Source organism: Crocodylus siamensis, chromosome 3 (genome assembly GCF_052110815.1).
Source record: "Crocodylus siamensis isolate JL-2025a chromosome 3, ASM5211081v1, whole genome shotgun sequence".
NCBI classification, from domain to species: Eukaryota; Metazoa; Chordata; order Crocodylia; family Crocodylidae; genus Crocodylus; species Crocodylus siamensis.
The window spans coordinates 116,533,786-116,551,947 of NC_143397.1; the positions used below are offsets into that span (position 1 = coordinate 116,533,786).

General features: G+C 47.6%; 1 long non-coding RNA gene across 1 annotated transcript in view; it reads left to right on the forward strand.

Annotated features, from left to right (window-relative positions):
- Positions 1-18,162, forward strand: part of LOC149868721 (uncharacterized) — a 243,105-nt gene that overhangs the window by 195,350 nt on the left and 29,593 nt on the right. The window lies entirely within an intron of this gene.

The following is an 18,162-nucleotide window of genomic DNA, read 5'->3' on the forward strand; positions in this document are numbered from 1 at the left end:
GGTCTTCAAGGCTCTCCTGCATGATATTCTGATCTTCCTACTGCATATGCCACTGTTATTAATGAAGGAGGTTTTTCTGAGTTGATTTACTTTGAGTTGGTCTAATGAAAGATATCAGATTGACCCAAAGAACCTTGTCTGTTATTAATGAAGACCTTAATTAAGATGAGGCCCAAGTGTGAGGCTTAAGCAACTCCCCTTGTAGCCTTCTTCTAGCCTGATGCTTCCCTTTTCAAGGCAACTCATTGTCATTTCTCCTTAGCCACCTCACTGTTGTACTAGTCACTGTCTTCTCCAGCTTAATTGATCATTTTGCAGGTGTTCCTTATTGTAAACAGATAGATTAACTCTATTGGAAATAGATAATATCTACTGCACTTCCTTTGTCTACAATAGGGATGTCAAACTCAATCAACCCTGTGGGATGGATGAAGGTTGCTTGGCTGGTCTGCAGGCCTGATTGGGACCGATGCCTTGTGCCCTATACAGAGCCTGTAGCACTGGGCCCCACCCACACCCTGGATACGGCACACACCGGCCTCACTGGGGCTTGAGCTGCATGGGCTAGAACTGGCATTTCATGCAGCACAGGGGGCTGCTCCAGGCTATGGGCTACATGTGGCACCCTGCCACACAGGTCCTGCCTCTGGGACTGGTTCAGATAGGGCCCCACTGTCTGAGGTTAGGGCTGGGGCCAGCATAAGCCTCATACAGCACAAAGGCTTAGTCCAGACACCCATAGGTTGAATCATACAGCTGCATGGGCTGGATTCAGCCTGTGGGCCATAGATTTGACAGCCCTGGTCTACAGAAATCAGTTACTCGTCCAAAAGAAAGAGATCAGATTATATCTACCTATGCTGAAACCACGTTGCATTTTATCTCATTTTCCATTTACTTTCATGGCTGTGTGTAGACAAAATGAGAAGCATGTGTGCATGACACTTTAAAGCAGGCTAAATGCTTTTGCATCACTTCAGTGGTGTCAGTGTTTGCATGCCTCAGAGGTGTATTGCACATTAATTCCAGGTGCTGTAGGAAATTCTTTGGTATAATGTGCCTTAAATGACCTGGGGCGCAGTGAACTAAAACTCCTTTGAGGAAGTTCACAGCCGTGGAGTGAAGCATGGGGCTCTGTGCAGCTCCACGGCTCTGCAGAAAGTCCTGCAGGCAGCCTGGCAGTAGCCTCGGGAAGCAGTTCTGCCCAAAGAAATTGGCAAACCTGATCTTTTTTTCCTCTCCCCCAGAGCCTGCCTGACTGCCTGAGGTGCACAGGGGCCCAGTGCTTCCCTTTGAGGCTGTGGTGCTCCCCTGGGACTGCCCGAGCCGAGCTCCTGTGGGTGGGTGCTGCCTCAGCGGAGGCTGCCACTGCTGTGAAGGGAAGCACCAGCACCCCACTACAGCCCAAGGACCACTCCACCCTCAGGCAGCTTGCCCTCCCTTTCCTGCTGGAGATGCAGATAAGTCAACAAGGTGTGTGCACAACATGGGGGTTTAATCGTCCCTAAATTGAAGTGGTGTTTTTTAAAACCCACCACTTCAACTTAGGGCCCCTGTTTTGTCTGCACATGCCCTATGTCATCAATGATTTTTTTCTTTAAAAATCTATTCTAAAGATTTGCATATTATTGAAGCCAGATTAATTGGCCTGTTGATCAGATCCCTTTGCCCGCTCCTAAAAATGGAGGTAATATGATGGTTACTGTTCTTCAGTTACACAGAACCATCCCTGACTTGAAAGGTTTATTAAAAATCCTTACAACTGATTTTATATGCCATTTTTTTCAACAATCCTTCATGGAGATTATCCAGTCTCCTTGAACTGAATGCACTGAGATTTTTGTTTTTTCCTTCCTCTTGGAAGTGAATGTGGATATTACCAGAAATTGTATCATTACTAGAATTTTTAATTTCCTAGATATAGATTGGAGATCAAATGCTGGGAGAGCCCAGATAGTCCTAGATGTGACAAAAAAACAGATTTTTTCATGAGTCACTGAAAAAAGTGAAGCTGTTTTAGACTTATTTTTGGTAATTAGTGAGCACATCTACATGTTCAATTTCTGTTGTTTAGACTTACTGGCTGTGTCTACATGTGCATTTGATTTGGAAGCAGTTTACTGTCAGCCACAGTGCTCTGCCCCTGGCCAGAGGCTGACCCCCTAGTGGTCTGGCAGACCAGGAGCAAATTTTCTCCTGGTCAGTGTCTACAATAGCACATTAACTACTTAGGGGACTGACTGTCTGGAGGAGACACATGGGTGGAAGCCCAATGCATCCCTGAGAACTGTAGACTCCTGGTGGACCCCCAGGTGGACCCCCAAAACCCCTGACCCCCAGCATGAAGCCAGAAGGTAAGTGGGGGACCATAGTGGGTAGCTAGATAGTGGTGGGGGGCAGCTGAGTGGATCTGGGGAGGGTCAAACCTCTCCTGGCCCCCACTTAGCCCCCAGGGAGCTATGCAACCAGAGCCATGTGAACAGAGTGCGCAAGCAGGCACTATTTGGGTCTTGCATGCAAGTTAGTACAGGAGTTCATACAGAAGGGTGCACAGGGAGCCTCCAGTGGGCTCTCAGCCCCGAGTTGCCTCCCAGCGGAGACACATGGCATACCCCATGCCTGTTGTACACCTGGGCAGCCAAAGCCCCCCACGCCGTGGGACAGACCTCTGACACTGGATCTCGGGTAAAAGGGACAAGGGATCAGCCCTCCCCCTATCCAGGGAGGGACTCAGTTTCATAGTTTCATAGTAGCTAGAGTCGAAAGGGACCTAGGTAGATCATCTAGTCCGACCCCCTGCCTTGGCAGGAAAGAGCACCAAGGTCAGATGACCCCGGCAAGGTGCTCATCTAACTTCCTTTTAAAAATCCCCAGGCTAGGAGCCTGCACCACTTCCCCTGGAAGCCGGTTCCAGGCCCTAGCCGCCCTGACTGTGAAGTAGCGCCTCCTAATATCTAATCTAAACCTACCCTCCGCCAGCTTGTGACCATTATTCCTGGTCACTCCTGGCAGCAAACGGGGGAACAGGGACTCAGGGACCCATGGACCACCCCCACCTGGTACCTTCGAGGTCTTTACCCAGATGAAGCTCCACGCAGATGGAGCCCTTGATTCCAGGCTGTGGAGTCTGCGTGGCAGGTCTGCTGGAGGCTGGGATCTGGGGTACAGGCACTCCCACTTCTGAGATGTGCTTACTGGTGGAGACTCTGAAGGGCCAGGTGAGGGAACTCCAGGAGGAGGTAAGCAGATTGAGAACCATCAGAGAACACGAGGAGGACATCAATGTTTACTGCCAGGCCCTGCACCTGGAGAAGGATGCCACAGAGACCAGACAGAAGAGCAAGCTTCAGCAAGATGCCCCTATTGACCGAGAGTGGAAATTGGTCACATCAGACCCAAAGCCACGATGTGCATCAGCTGCTCCACCAATAGGCCTGCACAACAACTACAAAGCCCTAACACCATCAACGGATGAGGCATCTGCATCCTCCACACAGAGGGCAAGACAGGATCAGCCACCACCACTGAAGAAGCAACAAAGCATGATTGTTTTGGGAGACTCCCTGTTGCAGGGAACAGAAGGTACCATCTGTCATCCAGACTCCTTTGCTTGAGAGGTCTGCTGCTTTCCAGGAGCCAGGATCCGAGATGTAATGGTGAGGATCCCAAAGCTGGTTCGCCCTACAGACTACTAACCCAATGTCCTTTTACATGTGGACACCAACGACACAGCAAGAAACAACCCCAGGAGAATCATGAGCAACTACAAGATCATGGGGGCAAAGCTCAAGGAACTAGGAGCACAAGTGGTCTTCTTCTCAGTCCCCCCAGTTAGAGGGTGTGGTTGTCAGAGGGAAGAATACATCAAAGAAGTCAACCAAAGATGGTGTCACCATGTTGGTTTTGGATCCCTCAACCTTGGTATGCGGTTCAATGGCACGGGTCTGCATGCAAGAAATGGTATCCACCTCATGGGTAAAGGGAAGAAGCTCTTCTCTATAAGAATTGCTGACTTGCTGAGGGGGGCTTTAAACTAGGCATATCCAGGGGAGTGAGGGTAGATTCCACTGCTGGGCATAAATCCTCTAGCCAAAATGACTCAGGAGAGGGTATGCACGTAGGGGATATCCAGAGGAGTACCAATGCCCTGATAAACTTGCACAGTGGCAGAAAACCTGAGATGACTAGCTGTAAACAGGTATCTTTATGGGAACGTCAGAAGCATGGGCGGTAAACAGGACAAACTATCACTCCTTCTGGCAGACAAGGAATTTGACCTCATGGGGTTGATGGAGACCTGGTGGGACGATACATACTGGGCAGTGGATATTGAGGGCTATAGGCTGTATAGGAAGCATCGGGTTAGGAAGAAGGGAGGAGGGGTGGCCCTCTATGAGAAAAAGTGGTATCCCTCCCTGCAGGTCATGTTTGATTGCACAGGGAGGCCCCTTGAGACCCTCTGTGTCAAGATACAAGAGGGCTTAGGAGAAGGGGACCTGATGGTGGGAGTCTACTATAGGTCTCCCTACCAAGTTGAGGAGAGCGACTAGGCATTGTCCAGGGAACTGACTGAAGCAGCCAGCACTAAAGACTTGATTGTTATGGGTGACTTCAACTACCCTGACTTTTGTTGGGAAGAGCATTCAGCGAGCTCCAGCAAGTCAGTCAACTTTTTGGCAGCTATAGATGACCTGTTCTTGACACAGGCTGTGGAGGGAATGACTAGGGGTAAAGCCACTGTGGACTTGGTGCTGACCAAAGGGGAAGACATTGTAGGCAACCTGAAGATTGGAGGTACTCTGGGCGACAGTGATCATGATGTGATTAGATTCACCATCCACCGAAAAGCTGGGAATTCTGCCAGCAGAACAGAAGCCCTTGACTTCAGAAGGGCAGACTTTGGTAAACTCAGGAGACTAGTTAGAAAGGCCCTTTGCAACCAGTGAATGGATGACTTGGCAGTTCAAGAATGGTGGTGCTTCCTGAAGGAGGCAATTCTTACTGCTCAAAAAGAGGCCATCCCCACGCAGTCAAAAAGAGGGAAAGGGGCCAAGAGACCTGTTTGGCTCAACAGGGACATTAGGGAGCTTCTGAAAAAGAAAGAAGAAGCGTACAAGCAATGGAAAAACAGTTCAGCATCCAGAAAGGAGTACACTTATATGGCCACAGTCTACAGCTATGAGACAAGGAAAGCCAAGGCATGCATGGAAATCAAGCTGGCAACTGAAATAAATGGCCATTTGTACACAACATGGGGGTTTACTTCAGTTTAATTCTCCCTAAATTGAAGCGGTGGGTTTTTAAAAATACTCCTTCAATTTAGGGCAAAGTAAACACCTGTGGCATGTACACAAGGTCAGGCCTGATCCTTACCTGCCTCTTGAGCAGCAGGGAGAGGAAGGTGAGCTGCTGGGAAGCTGAGTGATCCCTGAGGTGCAAGGGGTGACGAGGGGGACTGGAGCTTCCCTCTGTAGCAGCGACGTTGACCCCTGCCCGCAGGCACCCGGCCTGGATGGTCCCAGGGGGCACTGCAGCCATGGAGGGATGCACCTGGTTCCCACACACCTCAAGCAGGCAGGCAGGCTCTGGGGAGAAAAAAATAAAAAACGTCAGGCTTCAGTGGAGCCTTTCTGCCTGGGCTGCCACCGGGCTGCCTGCACAGCCCCAAAGCTGCACAGGGTCTGGTGCTTCCCTCCATGGGTGTAAGGTAGCAAACTAAAACACCTCAGAGATGCTTTATTTTTCTGCGTCCCGAAGTCATTTAACATGCATTATGTCACCAACATATATAAACAGCCGCACCATTAAAGCACATTACGTTGCCGACAAGTGTAAACAGCTGCACCATTAAAGTAGTGCAAAAAGGCATTAAGCTGCTTTAAAGGACAACTTTGTGGCATGTGCAAATGGCCAAAGACAACAAAAAGCGCTTTTATAGGTACATAGGGAGCAAGAAAAAAATCAAGCTCCACTGTGGGACCCCTACTAAATATGGGAAGGGAGCCCACAGTTTATCTCCCTTGAAAAGGCAAAGCTCTTAAATACCCATTTCACACCAGTATTTTTTAAATCAGATGGGAACTCATCACATGTCTAGAGGCCCAGAGAATACGGGGAGGACAGTAGTCCACATGAAATCAGTCCCAAATAGGTGAGGGTACACTTAGAACATTTGGATGTTTTCAAGTCTGCTGGTCCAGATGACCTGCATCTGACAGTCCTGAAAGAACTAGCTGAGCTCAGAGTGGTGCCTCTGGCTATATTGTTCAAAGAGTTGTGGAACTCAAGAGTGGTCCCAAACAACTGGAGGAAGGCTAATGTGGTACCCTTCTTTAAGAAAGAGAAGAGGGACGACCCTGCAAACTATGGACTCATCAGCCTGACTTCACTCCTAGGAAAAATCTTTGAAAAAATTGTCAGAGGCAACCAACAACAAACTTGTAACTGGTGGGGTATTAAGAAGCAACCAGCATGGCTTTGGAGGGGAGGTCATGCCTAACAAACCTGGTATCCTTTTATGACCAGGTAACTAACCAATTGAACATGGGATGTGAGGTTGATATTATTTACCTAGACTGCAGCAAGGCCTTTGATACTGTTTCCCATGAGATTATCTCAATTAATTTGGAAGGTACTGGTCTAGACTAGTCTACAGTGAGGTGGGTTGGCAACTGGCGCAGAGGCCGATCCCAGAAAGTTGTACTTGATGGGATAGCCTCATCCCGGAGGGCCATCTCCAGTGGTGTCCCCCAAGGATCAGTGCTTTGTCCCATGCTCTTTAACATCTTTATCAATTACTTGGATGAGGGAGTGGAAAGTACAATGATTAAGTTTGCAGATGATACCAAGCTGTGGGGAAATGAGGGCACATCTGAGGACTGGGTAAGGATCCAGGAAGACCTTGACAGACTGGTCCTATGGACTGATCACAATCAGATGAGGTTCAACAGGGACAAGTGCCAGATCCTTCATCTGGGGTGGAAGAACCTTCACCATAACTATAATGGGTGGTGGTCCACTGGCTGGCACTGCATTTGAAAGGGACCTGGGAGTGACAACTGATCAGAGGATGAATATGAGCCAACAGTGCAATGAAGTTGCCAACAGGGCAAATAAAACTCCGGCCTGCATCAGCCGATGTGTTGCCAACAGATCCAGAGAGGTGCTCCTCTCTCTCTATTCGGCATTGGTGAGGCCATAGTTGGAGTACTGTGTCAGTTCTGGGCACTGCACTTCAAGAAGGATGTGGATAAGCTAGAAAAGGTACAGAGAAGGGCCACCCATATGATAGGGGCTGGAGGATAGGCCCTATGAGGGCAGACTCTGGGAACTGGGTTTGTTCAGTCTGAGTAAGAGAAGACTGAGAGGTGACTTGATAGCCTCTGACAAGTATGTCAGGGGTGAACACCAAGATCTAGGGCAGTAACTCTTCAGAAAGGCACCCCTTGGGAGGACAAGGACCACTGGGGACAAGCTAGTTAAGGAAAAATGTAGGTTAGACATAAGGACAAACTTATTTTCCATAAGGGTATCTAGAAGGATAACCAGGGGCATCCAGGATACCTTAAGGGCAAAAAAAGAGGAGTACAGGAAGTGGAAGCAGGGGGTAGCTAGCAAAGAGGAGTATACTCCTTTGGCCCGCACCTGCAGGGAGTTGGTCAGGAAGGCCAAGGCAACTCTAGGACTCAGGCTAGCATCAGGGATTAAGGACAATAAAAAGTCCTTCTTTAGGTACATTGGGAGCAAAAAGAGGGTGCGGGGTAGCATAGGCCCCATACAGGATGGGGAGGGGGTCTTACTGACGGATAGCAGGGACAAGGCAGAGCTCTTCAATGAGTGTCATCTTAAATGGGAATCTAGACGAACCCTCAACATACATCACGGACACCAAGAAAGGGAACATCAGCTGACCAACAGTCAGTGATGAAATGGTAAAAAGATACTTGGAGGGACTGGACATATTCAAATCACTGGGACCAGAGGGACTCCACCCATGAGTAATGAAGGAATTAGCGGGGGTCATAGCTGATTCACTAGCAAGGATATATGAGCGCTTATGGTGCTTGGGCCAGGTTCTGGAGGATTGAAAGAGGGCTAACGTCATCCCAATCTTTAAGGGGAGGAAGGAAGACCCGGGGAACTATAGACCAGTCAGCCTTACCTCTATCCTTGGGAAAATCCTAGAAAAAATTATCAAGGAACACATCTGTGGGAACCCGCCGGCTAATGTGATGCAGAGGGGTAAGAAACATGGGTTTTTAGCAGGCAGGTCCTGCCTGACTAACCTAGTCTCCTTTCACAAGAAGGCCACCAATTGTTTAGATGCAGAAGTCAAGGTGGATGTTATCTATCTGGACTTCAAGAAGGCCCCTGACAAGCTATCCCATACTATCCTTATAAATAAACTGAGGGGATGTGCCTTGGATGAGTACACAGTAGACTGGGTAGCAAATTGGCTCAAGGGTTTCACTCAGACGGTGGTAGTGGATGGGTTGGTGTCAACCTGGAAAGATATGGGCAGCGGAGTCCCTCAGGGATCAGTTCTGGGGCCAGTGCTGTTCAACATCTTCATCAGTGATCTGGATGAAGGGGTGGGAGGCACCCTGTCCAAATTTGCGGACAACACAAAATTATGGGGTGCAGCTAACACCCTGGAAAGGAGCAACCAGATCCAGGCCAACCTAGACAGGCTAGGGAAGTGGGCAGAGAGCAACAGAATGCAATTCAATAAGGACAAGTGCAAGGTGCTGCATCTAGGGAAGAAGAACTGCCATCATACCTGCAGGCTGGGGAGTGACTTTCTCAGCTCCAGTAAAGCAGAAAAAGATCTTGGAGTCACTGTTGACTCGAGGATGAATATAAGTCACCAATGTGATGAAGCAGTTGGCAGAGCCAACTGTACCTTGTTGTGTATCCGTAGGTGCTTCATAAACAGGTCCAGGGAAGTGATTCTCCCCCTCTATGCGGCATTGGTTAGACCGCAGCTGGAGTACTGTGTCCAGTTCTGGATGCTGCTCTTCAAGCGGGATGCGGGCAACCTGGAGAGGGTCCAAAGAAGAGCCACTCACCTGATTAGAGGCATGCAGAAAAGGCTAAGGGACCTTAACCTCTTCAGCCTCTCCAAGAGAAGGCTGAGAGGGGACCTTGTGATGGCGTACAAATTCATAAGGGCAGAGCAACATGAAGTAGGCAATGATCCAGGGCACCCCCTGGAACGACAAGGAACAATGGCCAAAAGCTACAAGAGAGAAGGTTCAGCCAGGACATTAGGAAAAAGTTCTTCACGGTCAGGGTTGCCAGAATCTGGAATGGGCTCCCAAGGGAGGTGATGCTCGCCCCATCCTTGGGGGTCTTCAAGAAGAGACTGGATAGGCACCTGGCTGGGATCAGGAGTAATGGCCACAGGGTTGGTGTTTCTTTTCTTGCCTGCCAGGGTCAGGGGGTTGGACTAGATGACCCACTGAGGTCTCTTCTGACTCTATGAATTTATGAATCTGGAACACACTCCTAGCAGAGGTGGTGCAGTCACCATCCCTGGAGGTGTTCAAGAGGAGGCTGGAGAAGCACCTTGTTGAGCTTGTTTGAACCCATTGACCTCCTGTCCATGGCAGGGGACCAGACTTGAAGATTTTACAGGTCCCTTCCAGTCCTTCTATTCTATGATTCTATGATTCTAGCTAATGTGCATTAAGCCCTAGTACTTGGGGGCACTTTTGGACATGCTCTGGCGGTGGGGGTGAAGGGGTGGCGCTAACTCTCTCAAGCTTGTCCATGTCCTTGTGTAGGGCCCAGAACTGGACACAGTACTCCAGCTGTGATCTCACTAGTGCTGAGTAGAGCAGAAGAATCACCTCCTTGGCTTTGCTGGATATGCATTGGTTGATGCATGCCAGAGTATTATTTGCTGTGCTGGCTACAAGCATTGCACTACTGGCCCATATTCATACTGTGGTCTATTATTACCCCCAGGTCCCTTTCATTTGTGGTGCTAGTCAGTTTGGTGCTACCAAGCCTATAGATGTGTAGGGGGCTGTTCATCTGCATGTGAAGCACTTTACATTTCTCAACACTGAACTTCATCAGGTTCCAACCTGCCCAACTTGTCAGCCTGTCTAGGTCTGCCTGTAACTGTAGCCTATCTTCAAGCATGATCATGCTTCCCCATAAGCATCTTCAAAAGGAAGCTAGACAGCCACCTACCCGAGGTCATTTGACCCCAGCATCCTTTCCTGCTCATGGCAGGGGGTAGGACTTGATGATCTGCATAGGTCTCTTCCGACCCTACCAACTATGAAAGTATGAAACTATAACTTGGTCCGTGAACTCGGCCAGTGAACTCTTCACTCCCACATCCAAATTGTTAATAAAGATGTTCAAAAGTACTGGACCAAGTACTGACCCCTGCGGGACACCGCTGCCCACTTCTCACCAGGATGAGACAGATCCGTTTACTATGACTCTCTGGGTCCTATTCAGCAGCCTGTTTCTCACCCACTTGACTATCTCAGAGTTAAGCTCACAATCCTCCCATTTTTTCACGAGGACATCATGGGATACTAGATCAAAGGCCTTTAGGAAGTCTAGATATACAATGTCATCTTGTGCTCTTGTGTCCAGGTGGCAAGTTACCTGGTCATAAAAGGAGATGAGGTTGGTAAGACAAGATCTGCCCATGACAAAGCCATGCTGGCTGTCATTCAGAGTCTTACCTTCTGCAAGCTTATTGCAGATAGACTCCTTGGTGAACTTTTCTAGGATTTTACCTAGGATGGAAGTTAGGCTGATTGGCCTATAGTTACCCAGGTCCTCCCTCCTGCCCTTCTTGTGAATGGGTACAACACTGGTCTTCTTCCAGTCCTCAGGGACTTCTCCAGAGCACCATGAGTTGTGGAAGAGTTTTGCCAGGGGTTCTGCAATGACTTTGGCCAGCTTCTTCAGCACTCTTGGATGAAGATCATCCAGTCCTGCTGACTTGCATACATCTAATTTTATTAATTGGCCATAAACCAATTCTATGGCAATAGTAGGAAGGCGATTATTCCTACTGTGCTCATTCTCTGTTCTACTGGGTGTGTTTTTCCCCTTGGTCTGGTGAAAGACCAAGGCGAACTAGTCATTCAGGAGTTCAGTTTTCAGGGTGCTGGTAACCAGCTTTCCTGAGTTGTTAAGCAATAGCCCTGCACTCTCATTTGTTTTCCTCCTGTTCCCTATGTACCTAAAGAAGGACTTCATGTTGTCCTTGATTCCCATTGCTAATCTAGGTTTGGTTACTGCTTTAGCTTTTCTTATCTGTTCCCTGCAAATGTGGGCCATCGTGGAATAGTCCTCCTTGGGGCCCACCCTGAGCTTCCATTGCTCATAAGCCTCTTTCTTCTTTGTTAAGAGGACCATGATTTCCCTGTTTAGCCAAGAGGGCTTCCCAGCCCTTCTGTTACCTTTTCTCTGCATGGGAATGGACTTCCTTTGTGCTTCAAGTATCATGTCCTTAAGGAGCAACCACTTTTTATGCATACCTTTCACCTTCAGTCCCCAGTCCTGCAGCACTTTCTCTACTAGTGACCTAAGCTTGTTGCAATTTTCATTTTTGAAGTCCAAGACTTCAGTCCTGCTATCCAATATGTCTGCCTTATGTCGAATAGTGAACATGATGGTTTCCTGGTCGCTGTCACCCAGACTTCCCTCTATATTTAAGTCAGTCACCAGGTCATCTCCTTTGGCCAGGACCAAGTCTAGCAGAGCATTGCCTCTGGTTAGCCTATGCACCTCCTGAGTCAAGATGAGCTCCTCGACACAGGTCAGGAAGGATCGTGACAGTTCCAGCTTGGCTGCGTGTTCCTCCTAGGAGATGTCTGGATAATTAAAATCACCCATGATGACCATGTCCCAGGCATGTGCAGCCTCAATTCTTGGGTGAATTCCAGATCAAGTTCCTCCCCCTGATTTGGGGCTCTGTAGTATACACCTACAATTAGGTCTCTCTCACTGTGCCCCCCTCTCTCCCCACTGCAACTTGACCCAGAGGATTTCAAGCTGTCTATTTTGGGGGGCCGATGTTGGCCTCCAAGGAGGCGTACTGCTCTTTCACACAGAGAGCAATGTCTCCACCTTTTTTCCGCACTCTGGCCCTTCTATGCAGGGTGTAGCCCTCTATAGCTACACTCCAGTCACGTGAGTTGTTCCACCAGGTCTCTGTAATCCCTACTAGATCATAATGCACACCGGGGAGCCAGAGGGCTAGCTCCTCCTGCTTGTTCCCCATGCTCCTGCCATTAGTATATAGGTGCCTGAGTCCTCCTACTGAGGCCCTCATTTTCTCATCTAGCTGATGAAAAACTATTCCCTCAGCTCCCACAAGAGTGGCTCTCCCAGTATCCCTATCTACTGGGCTTATTTGTATGTTGGTCCCTGGACATGTTTGAATTTGTGTATTGCCATCCCCCAGCAATCTTAGTTTAAAGCCCTGTCCAAAAAATCGGCCATCCTGGCTGTGAACAGGGACTTACCTTTCCACATGAGGTAGATGCCATCCCTTCCCAGGAGTGATGTTTTAATATGCATTAGATTAATTTAATACACATTAAAGTGCCTCATGTAGACATGCCCAGTGAGAACATATAGAACTAGTCATAGGAAACAACTTTGGAACAAGTGCTCATGAGTTGAATAAGATTACACACTCAGTTTAAACTAAATGGAAGGATTAAAAAAAGTATATTTATGGTTTCTGGATTTAAAAGAGCAAATTTTGCAGACTTAAAGGAACCAGTTAGTTAAATCTACTTTACTGAAGAGCTTAAGGACCTGACTGTGGAGAGATTGAGAAAGATTTTAAATGAAAAAGTGCAAAACAATCTGGAATTGATTTCCACGAAGGGGGTGGTGGTGGGAAGGGGATTTGTAGAAGAGAGCTCCAGACCTATCTAACTAAATAACCATCTCAAACAGGATATTAAGAATAAGCAGAGAGCCTACCAGGAATGGAAAAAAAGTACTGATCAGCAAAGAAAGCTAAACCTTACATATGAGGAGGCGTAGGGATAAAGTGAGAATTGCCAGAAGCCAAGCCAAGTTTGACCTGGCTGAGGAAATTAAAGCAAATAGCAAAAGTTCCTCAGCTATGAAAATAAAGAAAACCAGGAAAGAAGAAATTGAGCTGCTAGGTGGTAAGGGAAGGGCAGAGATTAAATACAATCTAGGCAAAACTCAAAGAATAAATGAACACCTTGTGTAAGTTTTAAAAAAGGCAAATTATGTTGAGTGTGGGGACAAAGGCAAGGTGGCTCCTGAGAAGGAGAGTGTGGAGATGGATACAGCCATGACTGAAGCGGAAAAGCCCCAGGCACTGATGTTCAGGAGGCTGGCAAATCTCCATCCCAGCACTCTGTCAGAGCTGGCTCATGAAACTGCAGGTCCAGATACCTCTAGGCAACTGGTTTTGAATGTCTTGGCCAACTTCAAGCTCAGTTTTCCAGTAGTGCAGAGTGTTCCAGCAGGCTGAGATACAGCGCAGAGTCGAGTCTTTAGGCACTTGGCTGAGGAGAAGAGACTAGTCATTTGAAAACCATTCAGGTAAGTGTGGTCCATGCCCCAGGGCTTACAAACTAGTGGAAAAGATGAAGCAACAAGGGAGAATAAGAAACAACAGGAGGGGATAGCTGGGTGACAAAAATATTTAAGGCCATATTCTGCTCCCTTCCTCACACAGTGTGGTGCCTTACTTAAGCAGTTCCTGTGAAATAAAGGGAACTAAATGTATAGTACAGTTTTACTTCTTAGAAGTAAGAGGGACAGGGCCCAAAATTTGTGAGGCAAATAATGTATTAGTCGCAGAAATGGATGTTCAGGATGCTTAAAACAGTTCGTGTATTTGTGTCATACTTGGCAAAGACTTTAAATCAAAATGAAAAAAATTTTAAGTCAAAATATTTCAGTTTGATGGTGTTGACATGAAACATGCTTATGTTTTCAAAGGCAGCAAAACATAGTCTCAGATGATGATCTCAGGAAAACAAGTTAAATAAAAGCTTTGAAAACAAAAACATTTTGGGTCAACAGGAAGTTTGATTTGGTCCAAAATATTTTGGGGGGAGCAATGGGGGATGGGACAGGGAGGCTTCATTTTGGTGTGAAGACAAAACTTTTTCTCTTCACAAAAACTTGAAATGTTGGTAGTGACATGGAAGGAGTTGACTGATCACCTTAAAAACAAATATTTGCACAGCTTAAGAATGTTTTTTTACATTATCTTTCATTCAAAAATATCCATCTTGAGTAACATTTATCTCATCCTCTGGCATCATTCCCTACCGGCACCACTTGCCTTGACCATGTTGAGAAACAGCGTTGGTTCCATTACTTGGTACACTGAGTCCATTCTACTACTTGGCAACAACAGGGAAAGCACAATTATCCATGACAGTTTGGCATATGCTCATGTTTGAGAATGTGTGTTCACACCTGCCTGGCCAGTAGTTTGCTGGATGTGATTAAACAGCTCTTCTCTTTCTTCATTCTGGAGGCTGCAAAGTCATTATACAATAGATTCATAGTTGCTCCAAGATTTTAAATGACTGTGCTGTCAAGATAACTGAGTATGGTAATGAATCCGACTTTGTTGAATGGGAGGTTAGGGACATTATAGGAGACCCTGAAACATGTACAATAGAAGGATCAAGCTTGGCTGATTATCCTTTCCCCAGTGCAGCCCTCAACAAATGACTCCTGCTTTAAAGAAAAGATTTAATTAGCTTTTTGATGAATGAGATCCCATTTATTTCTAAAACATTAGACATCAACTCTATTTGCAAGAGTTTGTCTTTGTCTCATGCTCATATAGACGCTTGTGTGAACACATGACCACACAGGTTTTATGGGAAAGAATATGCTACTAGTGTTAGTGAATATATCTACACGCATGCTTAAGTTATTGCATCATTGAGAATGCCCATGAGTAACCAAGGAAAGTCAGGAAATGGAACAGTTAAGGTTGCTAGGCATAAAGTAGGCCATGCAGTGTTTTATGTGCTTCCCTTATTTGCAAACGATGCAGGATATTAGATTTGCGCTTTTGTAGCTGAATCTGTGCCATTAAATATTCAGAATGTGCAGTGCCATCAAGATAACTTGCTGGAGGGACTGAAACTTCTTCATTATCTCACTTTCTTTGAGAACTTTAGCCTGCACAGATCATTCAAATGTGAGGACTTGTCTACACTGTTGTTGCCAGAGGACCTAGTACTGGGGGTGGGAGCATGAACATGCCCTGCCCCTGCCACACTCACCCAAGGTTTCAGGCATGCTCCAGACATGAGGTTCACGAGTTACAATTTCGAGGTTTCAAGTGTGCTTCTGAGTGTGGGTGGGTGGGACATGGGTAGGGTGTACTAAAGCTCCTAGTGCTAAGACCTGTTGATGCAGAAGTGTGGGCAAGCCCTATGTTAGTTACTCAACACATACACATTTCAGCCCCTGAATAAAAGCTCTGCTAATCACTGGTAATTGCCACTGAAGTCAACAGGAGGTGGAAGTGCTCAGCACTGTTGAAAATCCATCTGTTTTCACTTTGGAATCTGCAGCCAGTTTTTGGCACTGTGAACCAATGCCTTTGCCACAAAACCTCCATCTTTTCACAAGAAGAAAAAAAAATCCAGATAGTACATTGCCTCTTGCAGTGCAAGTTGTATTATTCACCCAGGAGACTTTACAGATTTATGGCCAGCATTTCTTCTTTTATGTGTGAAATGTACATTTGAAAGCAATGCCGCTTAAGGTAGGCTCTGATCTTGTAGTGCTTTGGGCTCTTCCTCAGAGGAGGTTTTTGAGGTCGTACGCAGAGTAATGGGCAAAAAAAGATAATTCTTGACCTGCTTTATGCTTTTTTAAAAAAATTATATTCTACCCTGGGGCATGAGTTTGAAATGAGACAATCCTGGAACTGAAAATTCATCTGTGTGCTTTGGTTAGTGGGTTGGAAAGTGTATAGCTCAGCATTGGAAGGTAGAAATACCCACATCAGAGTTCACAGGCAAGAGCAAAAGAGTCTTTGTTTCCTTTGTAGCAGCATGTGTGTGTGGGAAAAGGGATGGTCTAAAGGTTTTAAAAACATGATTATGTGACAGCTGTGGTATCTGCAACTAGCAAAGGCACAACCACAGCTAGAGACACTTTGGCAGTAACTAGTAGCATGTGCTTGTGCAGCCCCAGCCATAGTGGAGTTCCAGTCTTCACAAACTCCTGCAAGACCGTTTCAGGCTGGACATAAGGAAGAATTTCTTTACTGTCCGAGCCCCCAAGGTCTGGAACAGTCTGCCAGCAGAGGTGGTTCAAGCACCTACACTGAACACCTTCAAGAGTAAATTGGATGCTTATCTTGCTGGGATCCTATGACCCCAGCTGACTTCCTGCCCTTTGGGCAGGGGGCTGGACTCGATGATCTCCCGAGGTCCCTTCCAGCCCTAATGTCTATGAAATCTACGAAATACTGCAACTGGGATGTTCAAGAAGCAGCATGAATACAAAGGCAGTGTGTCTCCCTTTTGTAGGCACCTGCTGGGCACTGGAGCCTCAAGTGACTCTGCAGGGTGGTTTGGTGGGGGGTGGAATTCTGTGTCCTGCTGCATGTCTAAGTGATAACTTTTTAGTTGTCTACCTGGCCATTTTTGGCCTGTGGTATATGCTGTGGTTGCATAAACCTGCATACACAGACTATGCACACGCATAGTCCACCTACATTTGTATCTGAAAAAATGGCATTGAAGAGGGTCTTTCCAGGGTTTAGCCTCAAGAGCTGAGTAGCTAGGGTGCCGAGCCAGGACATCAGAGATTTGGGCTCAAGGACCCTGTCACCCAGTGGCAGACACAGATCCCAAAGAGGTTCAGTGATATTGTTGCACCCCTATTTTGGACCATGCCATGAGAGCAGCAGCCAGGCCCTTTTCTTTACACTCCAAAGCAGGTAAGAATTCCCTTTCCTGCCCTTCCTTTCTGTGCTCAGTGGCACATCCCCTCCCTACTTATTCCCTCTTCCCCCACCCACCACTGCCACTGCCCCTGGCTGATCTGAGAGTGGGGGAGCTCCAGAGCCACCCCTGGCTTCATCCAGCCAGGCTGTGCAGGGAGCCAGGGCTCCTTTGGAAGCCAATCCACAGCACTTTGCATTTAGAGCTCATTGGCTAAAATAGATGGTTGTGCAGCAGGGAGGTTTCTGTCCCATTGAGAGCAAGGCTCCAGGACAAAATCTAGCTGTTTGGATCTATCCCGTGCTCTGGGCCTTCCTCAGGTCAGAGATCTGTGGAGCACTTTCCTCGGAGAGAGAGATGGCTCTCAGCTCACCAGCCATGGTCAGACCCTCTGAGATCAACCCAGGTGCTTACTGATCATTTGAACACATCACATATAGGAATTCTGCCTATCTGCAGCAGGACTGTTGCTAGCCATTAAGAAACAAGGGTGCAAAAGGAGACTAAGGCGGAGATTTTCAAAGGCACAAATGCCTTCCCACTGAGTGCCTTATTCATAATCCTGGGGGTAGTCAGTGGCACAAAAAAGCCTGAGTCCTAGCCCAGTGCCTCAACCCCATTCCTTCCCCCCTCCCACCAAGAGCTGTACAACTTCTGAGGGGCAGGATAGAACTAGGGGTAGATCCGTGTCATGGTGCTACCTCCTTTTTCAGTTGATGATGCTATAGGACTGGGGGTTTTTAAAGTCTCTGAACCAGGTAAGAATCCTTCCCTTCCCCTCTATGCTTAGCGGCAGCTCTCCTCCTCTGCTCCTCACTCCCCCTCCCACCTGTCACTCTCGCAGTCCCTAGGGAGTAGGGTCAGGAGGAGGCTTTAGAGTCACTCCTGGGCACTCCAGTGTGTCTCCACAGGGACTCCGACTCAGCTCAGGACAGCGTTAGTGCTGCATGTGTTCTCCCTCCCTGCCTGGTCCCCTCAGGTGTTTCCTGCCAGCCCTGGAGAAGGTGCAGGGGAAGGAAACCTGCCTGTCATTGCCACTTCCACTGCTTCTGTCTCTGGCCAAGCCTAGTTCCATGTGTGGTTCAGCTAGAGTGGGTCAGAAGCAGCTCTGGAGCTCCCCTCTGCCCACAGCCTTGCCTACAGATCAGCTGGGGAGAGCAAGGTAGAGGTGGGCAGGAAAGGGGGGGATGGAGCAGGAAGGGAG